Source organism: Hemitrygon akajei, unplaced genomic scaffold, assembly GCF_048418815.1.
Source record: "Hemitrygon akajei unplaced genomic scaffold, sHemAka1.3 Scf000049, whole genome shotgun sequence".
Taxonomy (NCBI): domain Eukaryota; kingdom Metazoa; phylum Chordata; class Chondrichthyes; order Myliobatiformes; family Dasyatidae; genus Hemitrygon; species Hemitrygon akajei.
Window position 1 is genome coordinate 5217286 of NW_027331935.1, and position 12274 is coordinate 5229559.

Here is a 12274-nt window from a genome sequence, read left to right on the forward strand (position 1 = left end):
TATAGTTTATGGACACTAGAAGATCCTGAAAGCATCGTCAACATCAGTAATGTAAAATAAAAATGCAGATTATAAGACACAATGTAAAATTACCCTACGTGAGCTCACAGGACGCTCACAAGTGAAACATGTCAGCGTAACATCGGAAGTTAGAACAGGAGACATAGCATTGAAACATTTAGTAGTGTCTGTGGAATTGCCCTGGGAGCAGGAACATGTCGTGAGGAGTGACTGTATGGCCAAGGCGGGGCTTGCTTTGACCCAGTTAATTGTATGATTTGGAAGATGCCAACTGGGAAGAATACAGACACCGCATGCAGATCCCAGTAGGAGAATATCAGGGTAGAATATGCACAATGGGTGAAATGTGGTTAAAACCGAGGAGATGAGCAATGATCAGAAGGTGCAAAATTAAGTAAGGTAATACAAAGTTTGCTACAACAAGGGATATTGACGCCAGTAGCCGCCAATAATAACCCACCCATCTGGCCAGTGAAGAAACTAGATGGTAGCTGGAGGTTCACAATAGATTATCGATAGCTGAATAAAGGAATTCTGTTAACAGCCCCAACGGTAGCAACTAACCCGGAGTCAGAGGTCAAACAGAATGAAAGAGCGCAATGCTTGACAGTTTCATTAATAAATAGATGATTTTGCATGTTCCAGTCGAAAAAGTGTATCAATGCAAGTTTGCATTTACCTTTCTGGGACTGCAGTATACATGGACTGCCTTACTAGAGGGGTTCCATAATTCCTTGTCTATATTTCATCAGGGCTCAGGGGGAGGTTGAATGTGATTTTCAAAGCTCGAGTGCTTGGTGCAATGTGTAGATTATATACTGCCGAAGACTGAAACCAAGTGAGAACATTATGGGCTATTGACAGAACTGATGCAATTATTACTTGCATTGGGACTAGAGGCAAACCGTAAAAAGCACAGGTGATTAAACAAGTAGTTAGTTATTTGTGAAAGACTTTGACATTGGGAAAAAGAGAAATTGAAAAACGAAGAGGAGAATCGGTGATGAAACTGCCCCTTCCGGGATAACTGAAAGGGCTGTGGTCCTTTTCGTGGCTGGTAGGTTAATCTCGGGATGGATTTTCCAGTATGGCAGCTCATTTAATGGAATGAATCATTCTCATTGCAAGAGTCAACAACTGATACCACCCCCTTAGTAGTGCTGTTTCAGGCGACGCATGGGAATTTAAGACCTGTTGTGTATGCATCACGCATGCTCTCAGCGGTTCAACAGCCGGATGTTGTTTGTGAAAAACATTTGTTAACTGTCCTCTGGGCGGTACAGCATTTCAGCATCCGACTACATAGTGAGATTGAACCCACTTTCAACAAAATCACTGGATGGACACAAAGGAAAAATTTAAAACAAACCGTATTTTTTTTTTTATATATATAGTTGATGATGCGTGGAGAACCGTATGTCACTCTCTGATATCTTCATGTTTACTAATTCCCGTTGTTCCCTGCAGATGTGTCGGCGGTGGAAGAGCCGACAACAAAGACTCTGGTGAGCCACTGCAGGAGGAAGGCACGGAGGTCCATCCTGGCATATAATGCACCTGCTGCCGCCATGCCAACCGTCATCGGCACCCAGCAAGACCACTCAGGATTGTGGAACTTGTGTGAATTTCCATTAGCTGAATTTTATACATAGAGGAGAAATTCAAAATATGGATATCTTTGGAATGTGTATCAGTGTATGGCGAGGTTACGCGGGGACGTCATCACTTTGATCAGTTGACGCTGCAGAAGCAGCGACACTATCAGTCGACAGTCTTTGAACAATAAACCAAACCCGTAATTGTTCCGGGCTTCGAATCTTATAACCAAAATGCCTACTTCATTCAGGCGTCCTGCAACCAAAATCCATTTACTGGAGCTCCAGTAGTTCAGACTGATGACCGTGAGTGCGCCTTGTGGAGAGTTTGCGCACATGCACCCGGCTGTGTTTCACATTACTGCCCATCTGCAGTGACCTCTTTATTCTGTTCCTTACAAAGTTTTATCTCATTCGTTCAGTATTTATAAATCATTTCAAAATCTTTTAGAAAAAAAAACTCTTATTTTTATTGTACACAAACATATAACTGAGCGTAATCCGTAATTCTTCAAGCCCTGAAATATAAAGGGTTAACAACATCTCATCTTGACTGTAATTGATCTGATTAGTGATGTGCAACAATTCACTCTTGTTGTTCTACCCCGCTTGCTTGAAGTAACAAAAACATATCCATTGATTCGCAGTATACAGCACATTTTTCAATGTTTAAGTAGCTAACACATGCTTACATGTATACAGGATAATTTAAAAATTATATATACGATTTTAGTCCTGTTTTGGGACATTAGACTAAAACATATCGGTTGTGTAAAGGTGTTACTGATGAAGGCACCGCATTCTTATTTTCGCCGGTGGTTTCCTTTATTTGAACCTATTTATTTGAATAGAAGCTGTACGTAGCTATTTTCACCTTGCAGTTTCTTTAACCGGGAATCCACCGTACGATGTCTGGATTTATTTTCGAGTGAATTGGACTTGCAAATAAAGAACACCGAATTTCACTTAGACATACGAAAAAAATGTGCCGGTAACTCGAAATATATGTGATGTCAAAAAGAAAAGAGTGACTATCTCCGCCGGGTCACTCCTGATATCACTACGCAAATAGCAACAAAAGCTGAGATTCCCTGTCATTGTGTTCCTCTGCTCTTTCGTTCACTCGGCGGTACATTGACCGTACATCTCTGTCCTCTGAACTGTCCTCTAAAGTCCAGACCGTAATACGTTGCACGGAAACGCTGTGCACATCACGTGACCATTTCCTGCTGTGCAGAGTGCTATACGTGTCGTTATTTATTGCACATTTGCGATACTGATGCTGTTGTTTAAAAATTGCCCCAATCAGCAGTTCATTTGCTGCAAGGGTGCGGACATGGACAAATAAGGACATGACTAATACGTCCTGATATCCACTGACAGTGTGGTCAGTGATGACTGGACATAATTACTAACAGTGTGATTGTGCCAAGGAGCATTTTTCCAAAGAGCGATATTCTTATGGCGTTCTGGTCTTATAGTGAGAGATGTTGCTTTCATTGTTTCCATGATGAGCCGAGACAAAGTAATGAAATTACCAGCAGACTGAGAGATAGTTCTGAAGAAACAGCGATGTTCTCAGTGTGAGAGATCGTGGGACCGAATAAGCTGTGATAATAACATCGCAGTACTGAGTGAACTGGGCAAGCAGAGACATTATCCATGTTGTCGGTGGCATGTCAGAGGAAGCGCAGATAACACCAGTGTGGTCAGTTATGTGACTGTAGATCTGTGACAGTCCTGTTCTTTGCAGGAATTGATCATTTAGAAGTAGGGAAATATCCCAGTTCCACTCTTCACAGCAGAGCAAGGAAATAAAATTATCTGCCTCGTAAATATAATCCTTTTTAATTTATCTATCTATCTATCTATCTATCTATCTATCTATCTATCTATCTATCTATCTATCTATCTATCTATCTATCTATCTATCTATCTATCTATCTATCTATCTATCTCTCTATCTCTCTCTCTATCTATCTATCTATCTATCTATCTATCTATCTATCTATCTATCTATCTATCATTCCATCTATCCATCCATCCACATATATCTATATATTTGTATGGGCACATAGGCTCGAAACTAAAGAAAACTTTTGTTTAAAATAGCCGCGGTGACAACTTCTGTAGAAAAAAAAACAGAATCGTAACAGAATCGTAACAGGATACACTGCAAATCACTGTGAGAATCATGCAAGGTAAAGTCCAGGAAAAACATCGATGTTAGCATTGTGTTTTGTCCATACTGTTTTGGTTTGTTACTTTAATTCTTATTCATTTTTAGTTATTTTTTGCTGGAGTTGTTTTTCCGTTTTTTTCTGACAATGGCGTATAACTGTGCAGGAAGAATTTCATAGTAAAATGTGTTTTTTTTTCTCTCTTGGGCAGTTCTATTATTTCGGGATTCAAAATCTTGGCTCAGTGGTAGGAATAATGGTTCAGATTGGAGACTTCCTCGGCTGCGGTGAAAGCCATGACGCATTCTGTGCCTTGTTTTGCCTTTTACTCTCAATGAAGGTTTGCAGCATCGCCTTCTTCGGCTTTGCATCTTGTAGCTGTTGTCAGCTGCCTGGTCCGGGAAATGGTTTTGCATGCTGTAGTAGGTAAATCTGTATCGCACCAGCATGGGAGGTTTTCCGCTATCATCACTGGTTTGGCTCGCCTGTCTTAGGGGTGTACCAGGGTGTTACCACTGTGGCAGGCAAACAGTTACTTGGAGCCATAAGTGAGAGCAGGGTGGCAGGTTGTGCCCAACGCTGGACAAGCTACCCCTGTGTGGAGCACGACCTACCCGCCGTCAGAGGTGCCAGACAAACTATTCCTCATGGAAACGACTGCTGGCTTCCTTGGTTACATAAATCCGGGAAAGACACTCCTGGATTGACCGGCTTTCCCACCCCAAACCCCAGTTTTGTGTGAATGCTGAGTAATTTGCGACCCTGTTACAAATTAGTGTCACGAAATAACGACAGTACACTGCATACGATTTAAAAAATTATATTTTATTAAAGGAAATCGGGTGAAAGTACGGGAGTGGGGAAGGCTGGAAGAATTGGATCAGCCCATGGTTGAATGGCGGTGCAGTCTCGATGTGCCGAATGGCCTACATCTGCTGCTACGTCTGATGGTCTTATGGACGTATTTATGAATCTTAACTTAACGGTTAGAAAAAAATACTGAATGGAAATGACCCATTCTAATTAAGCAGTAAAATGTGCACGTTGGGGCTCATCTTGAAATTCTCAGCCCTCGGTCTGCGTGAAAGCTCACAGTACCTTCCGAACGTCGCTCGCAATCCATCAAGAACAAACGGATGCCACAGGATGGGATCCTAAGATAGGTCCTCCTCAGCGTCTTCGCCCTTATCCCGTCGAACAACAGCCCCAAGACCACTCTCAGTGTCGCTCACCAAAACAAACAAAAAAAAATTCTCTCCCCATTTTTGCCATCCTATTTGAATGGCCCACATTCCTCATCAGTAATCATCTTCAACAATAACCTGAAAAGGCTCAAAGAGGAATAGGGAAAACAACACATTCCAAAACATAAATTGACGCTTCGGCCCGAATCTGACCTGACAAATCATCCTCACACGCTTGACGTTTTTCGTATTTTCTGTATTTTCAACAAATATGAGCCATTATTTTGCAGTTTCCAATGTTTTGATTTTACACAAAAATTCCTTGGCCTTTGCTTGACCGAACGAAAATTATCACGGAGAAACGGGTAAGAATTTCTCGATATCCATGCCTCACGTTTCTGGGAAATTTGCCCTCATATCTTCCTCCCGCGTCACAGCTGGGACGAGGATCTTCATGTCGTTACTTAACACAACGAACACCTCGTCCTCTGTAACTTCCTACGTCTTCTACGGGAACTTACGACGATTCACATCCCTTACCATACCCCGCTGACTTATCCGCCTTCGGCAGGTATCACTTTCTACATTACAGCCTTCTCAACCATCCCTCCCTACTGGTCTCCAGCAAGCTTTACAAGAGCCACACCTAAATCTACGCCACTTCCCTCACGAAACACCGTGCGCGACAATCTGTTCTTGCAGGTCCGACGGTTATATCCAGTTTTTATGGTGTGTCAGCCTCCATATTAATGAGAAACATTGTAGATTCGGGTACCGCATTGTAGAATACCATCGCTTCGCAGAAACCCTCTAAAATCAACGCCTTTGGCATGAGCGAATGAATGCGTAAAGAATTGCCAGTATTCCTATCCAGATGTATCTGCGGCCGATCAGTAAGGAAGGATACCCAGTGAATCCCAGTTTAACTGGCAAATTGAACTTAAAACTGCCGTGCAGCTGAAGGAAAAGTTTCACGGTGAAGACTTGCTCTGTGACTCGCCTCTTAAAATATCCTAATTTCTGTCCACACATGGCAGGGAGCAAGAGTATGATTGAATATTCCCCACTAAACGAGAAAATATTTTAGCAAGTCACACTAATGTTGATGCCATTCAGAAAACGAACCCCGCTTCATCATATTGTATTCGGCAGTATGTTCCGTGTGCGGATCACATCCAGGCAGCACTTTCAGCCTCAAGAGTAATAAACAAGGTTACAGTTAAACCTCAGAAACTCCGAGATCCCGTGCGAGTCAGAAACCAGTTCTACCGAGAAATATATCTCCGTCCGTCACTGTTCTTCTCTACCTCTTTCCAGTCGCTACTGGAAAAAGCTGCAATTGTACAGAAAAGAAGTTACTCTTTGCTATCTGAAAAAAAATTGGAGACAGATTATAAATGATGCCTTAGTAAAAACGCACAATAACCCGACGTATTGATTACTGGCGCTGTTGAGAATAAAACGGTGGAGTACCAGTTGTAAAGAACTGTTGTCGCAACAAAAGTCAGCTGTTTACGAGTTAGAGTAAAATCAATTCACAAGAAATGGTGAGTCAAATAGAGAGCCTGGCAGCCTGACAAATGGTATTTCAAGTGACAGAAGGTAAAGCATGTTCTCAAATGAGCCGAGGGCCACATATCGATATCAGTTCCATCATGGATACACTGGTGAGGGATCCAACAGTGATGATACGATTTCCGCATATTTCTCATCACACAACGTTACCAATTCCGCAGTGGATACAAAGAGGTCATCCTCCAGTTAGTCGAGGGCCGCATATCGTCACGAGTTCCACGATAGATTACGAAGTGAGGCTTTCTCGAGGGGATGCAGGGCTGCACATTGGTACGAGTTCTACACTGGATGCAGAGTGGTGAGTCATTTTTTTAATAATCCGACGGCCGCTCAGCTTCAACAGTAGGCACGCAGTGGTGCAATGCAAGAGCAGCACGAGAGATGATGGAAAGTTGAGCTTGAACGTATCCAGAGTTCATCTGGATCATCCCTCTGTGGTCTTCCGCCTCAGTCGTTTATCTGTACCCTCCGCCTGTATCTCATCCACGTACCTACACTGAAATGATGGAACTGAATCCGTCTCTACCACTCTTGTTGGCAGATCATTCCACACTCGCTCGACCCTCTGCCTTCCCATATACCGCTCCTGTATTTTTCGCCTTTCTCCCTAAACCTATAATATCTAGTTGCAGATTCACTCAGAGAATCTGAGGGCACGGACTTTGTATATAACTCCGGTAACTTGATGTACTTCTGTAAGATCACCACTCATTTTCTTGCTCTCTAGGGAATAAATTCCTGATATATTTGACATTTCCCTAAAATTCTTGGCTTCAATTCCCGAAAACATCCTGGTAAATTATCACTGCAATCTTTGAGGTTTAGGGATATCTTTAAATATTAGATAGGTGACCAGAATAGCACACGATATTCCATCAGCAGCCTCACCAAGGTGTTGTACTACTTCAACATAACGTCCCAACTCCAGTACTCAGTGAATACGATTAGAGCTCAATACGTCCCAATCTGCCTGTGATATCGTTTTCCTGGAATTATGGATCTGTATTCCCAGGTCTCTTTTTAAAGTTCGCACAATGCAGTCCTACAGTTCAGTATGTTCGACTTACTCTGTTCTATGTTTTTCTCCCAAAACACACCACCTCACAATTGCCCGTGTTAAATTCCATCTGCCATTTTTCGGCCCGTTTCCCAGCCAACCAAGATCACGCTGGAAGCTTGGATAACATTCCTATCTGTACAGGACGCCCCGATCTTGGAGCCGTCCGCAGTTTTTCTGACTTACTTGTCCAAATAATATATATATTATATACTATACAAATACTATACATATACTAATACCAATCTCTGCGACACAATGGGTACGGTCAACAAAATGAACTGTTCACTCTGCTAATCCACTGTTGGGTTCACTTTCTTTTAAATTGATGTGTTTGAATGAAAATTGGAAGTCAACTTGCGATTCTCACATGGGAAAAATGTAGTGACTGTGCGATGTTTCATGGGGACATAAACAGCAGTATTGGTGTTTCAGCGCACACTTTCCCTGAGAATATAATGTGCATTACACTTTATGATATTTCATTCAGTCTGGGTGGCAAACATTAGCCCAGCCAGGGAACTTGCGGACAGATCACTGATTTTAGTTTCTAATACTGTTCAAACTGTGTATTGATGGGGAATGGTTTTAGAATTGTGGCAACTCTTGCTCAAGTCTTTAAAGTTAAATAGGTTGCACCACACGTCACGGGTATAGGATAAGGTTTTGAAGTCTTTCCCTAGGAGCAGTTCAATTCCTCATACCGAACAGTCCATGTGTGTCTGCAGGAAATGAACGTTCAACAATCGGTCCGAAAAACTGCTGTTAATGTCGCATGGGCTCGTATTTTTTTTTTAGTTACAAAAATCCCTGAAATATTGGTGACGATCTTTCTTACATGCTTAGAATAACAGGCGTACCACGAGTTTTATTGTAAAATATTTCATCAGCTGTTTCTTTCGTTATTCCAATGATTCGAAACGACTAGCCTTTATACACTGTTCGGGTCAAATTTCACCGGTTTTTCCATTTGACATGTGAAGGTATAGAAAATGTACACAATATAAAGGATGGAACGAGCGAAACGATAAATGATCCTATTTCCCCCTTTAATACCGTGTACTCTATTTCACCTGCCGAGCTAATGCCCCGCTCTCAATGTCGGAAGCGAATGTGGCCGGCGAATGTGAGAAAATAAATCTGTTTGAAGTTGATTGTCGATGTTGATTGTTCAGGATGATTGTCTATGTTAGAATCGACACTGACCAGAAAAGGTCCCGTTCAGCAGCAGAAAACAGGTGTCTTAGAAATTACCTTGATAACGTTCATATTATCTTTAGTTTAAAAGTAAATAACTTGTAACATCGCTTGGGGAAAGGAATTTATGGTCCAGTGACGGAGTGAAAAACACTTTAATGCCAGTGTTGCGTAGTTGTTTGTCCCTAACGTGACTGACGTGTTAACCACACTAATTGCCTCAGTGGAATTAATCTGAACTGCATAAAACTCTGTTAACCCTATCACGTTATCCACATGATCAGTAGGAACGTTCCGTACAACTGAACGCCACTTCTAACGGGATATGGGATATCCAGCGATTTATTACATCGCGAGCATTTTCTATCCTGCAATTGTAGCGATCAGTGTCCCTGGTAAGGTACCGGATTTGGTAACGGCGATGTGTATGGTGCCGTCATCTTGCTTTTGTTCCGCTGCACTGTTTTTACTTCTACTGAACATAGAAACTACCTTCGTTTGAAATGTGCTTCAAGAATTGAGGATTCAAGCATCTGATAGATTTGTTATTCAGTTTCCATATTTTTTCAAAGTGAATTTTTTTCTTCCGTCAATACGTTGGTGCCGATATTGCCAGAGTTTCATAGTTTCACATTGCTCGTCTCTCTGAACCGGCAGTAGTCGCTTTTCCAGTTCAGAAGCTCTACCAACTGCCCGGCCAGTCGAATATCGGTTCTCAAGTCTGATCTTCCATAAGCCAATAATTTATAGCTTATTTATTAAATTTCATGATTTCACCACAAATAATTCCTTCAGCTATTTTACCTTAAATAGTGGATACGGTGTTGTTCATGGAGCGATCGACCATTCCGTCGTGGAAAATCATATCCCCGCCCCTTAACTGCCGTAAATTTGACAACCCACTGCCACTTCTCTCTATTATTGTCCAGCCGGAGTGCTCGGACAAATCCCGCAGAAATTGAATTTCTAATTTTCACTTCCAAAAAACAACTATACCCTTCATGGCATTGGAAGAATGGTGGGCATTCAGACATTTGCAGCTAACCAGATTTACATGTTGTTCTTTTTTCTATCTCTCTCTCCAAATTTCCTGCAGTTAATTTAACGGCGATTGTGATCCTATCTCGGGGAAAATGCGGACTCTCCAAATGTATCACCTGTTACCTGGTTGGAATGGCAACAGCAGATATGATGGTCGTTATAGTTTTCGGTTTTCTGCAAGAGACCAACAACATCTACGTTTATTCCAGATCCCTGCTCATCACTCCTGTATGCGCCCTGACAGTTGTATTTTTTATTATGACGAGGGACTGTTCTGTTTGGTTTACAGTCAGTTTTACCTTTGATCGCTTCATTGCAATATGTTGCGGAAATCTCCGGGAAAGATACTGCACTGAAAGAACAGCAACTGTGGTGATCGTCACCGTTATCCTATTGAGCTGCGGGAGAAGTGTACCGTATTACTTTGCCATTGAACCTCACGTCATTATTGACAACATACCGTGGCGTTGCGCCAGCACACCAGAATACGCGACTTTACCTGTGTGGAAAGTATTAGAATTACTGGATAGCATTTTAACACCATTGCTACCAATCGGTTTAATTCTAGTCTTCAATGGGTTTACAGTAAGGCATATAATTGCGGCAAACAGAGTCCGCAGAGGGCTTCGGAACAGCAACGATAATCAGAAAGATACGGAGGTGGAAAACCGAAAAAGATCGATGATTCTGTTGTTTGCTATTTCAGCTAATTTCATAGTATTTTGGATGCCCTATCTAGCTCATGCCCTGAAATGGCAACTACAAAACTATTTTTATGAGGACAAATATTTGAGTTCCCCGGTATATATACTACAACAGTTTGGGGGCATGTTGCAAATTCTAAGTATGTGCACCAATACCTGTATCTATACACTGACACAGAGGAAATTCAGAGTAGAGCTGAAGGATGGAATGAAGTATGTGTTTACATTAAATGGCCATCTGTGCAGATAACGCCCAGGTCCAATTGCAATTCAGCGGAGTTTTGGAATAAAACACTGTTAAAAATGAACAGGTTTCTCATAAATTCTAACAATCATTTGCCTGATCATCCTGAAATTGCACGAAAACATAGAAAATTGCATACTTCATGCAGCTAAGTTAGGAAACTGGGCAAACGTTCAATGAGTTGGCGGGATTGCTACATATCTTTAAGTACACACCAAACTATCACAAACAATTGACAATCGCAAGGGCAGGAATGGCTTCTAGACTTTCCCGGTTTCAAATGTTTCAAAATGGAGTCCGATAAAAGACAGCAGAGAGAGTACTATTGAACCACAGGGAGAGCATGACAGCACACAGCAGCAGAAAAGGAAGATCCTTATCAATTCCCCGCCATAATTCTCACTTGCTTCTTTTACGATTGTAGGATATAAGCCATCAGACTCTACAGTGCCATCCAACTTACTATTTTCTGAAGATCCAGCATTCCTTCCTCATCAATCTCAACACATCTCTGCACACTCTGATTTCTTCACCTCAGTAGATACCGTCAAAAACTCCCCATTTAGTAACTAGACAACTTGCAGGGACTCGGACCAAGACGTTCTATCATTAACCTGTCCTCTCCTTGCTTAACTCCCTTTCCTTAAATAAACAATAAAATGCATTATGATTATGCTTGATCCTGATCGTCGAAAACATTTCATGGACTCTTTTTGGCATTTCAAATCAATCTTTTGAGTATCCTCCTGCTGCCTCTGTCCGTAACAGATCGAGTTTTTATTCTTGTTTCCTAAAACTCTTTGTATATTTTACTCTTCTTGTGACCGGATTTTCATTTCCTCTTCAGTCACTGGTTCATCTTCTGTTTTGTTTAATTAATCACTAATTACTGGTTAAGGCTAAGCCAGCGACAATATTTAGTGCTCAATGACAAATCCAGGGTAGGACCAAACCCAGTTTACGCGCCTGATGTTGATATCCAACATTTAAGACAGGAGGAGTACCTGCTGATGGACGCCCTGCAACTTGGGTCAGCCACTGCAAAGGGTCGGTAGAAACGGACCACAGTTTCATGTTGTTCTGCTACTCCAGAATGAGGGGCCAGTTTGGAAATTTAAAGCCCTCAGTAAGTGCAGTAGGAAACCACAACAGGACGTCACATAAGTTACAGAAGTGCAAATAATTGGTGTGTAATATTGACTCTGAGTGCAAGGAATTGTAAGGCTTCGCACGGTTTATTGTTATAATTTTTAAGTGAATGAAGTTCATTTTATAATAATCTCCCGCCGACTGCGTATCTGCAAAACGATGTGAGTCTAGATTGCATAGTCCAGCTATCTTCAGCCTCCTTAGAAAGTACACAATTGCCTGTGTTGTAATGTACTTGCCACTATGTAGCTCTCTTCCCCAACTGATCAGGATCTCCCTGTGATCTATGATAACCTTCTCTACTATGAACAGCATGTCTTAACTTAT

General features: G+C 41.7%; 1 long non-coding RNA gene across 1 annotated transcript in view; it reads left to right on the forward strand.

Moving 5' to 3' along the window:
• Positions 1–12274, forward strand: part of LOC140721021 (uncharacterized) — a 689868-nt gene that overhangs the window by 201999 nt on the left and 475595 nt on the right. The gene's annotated exons all lie outside the window — the stretch shown is intronic.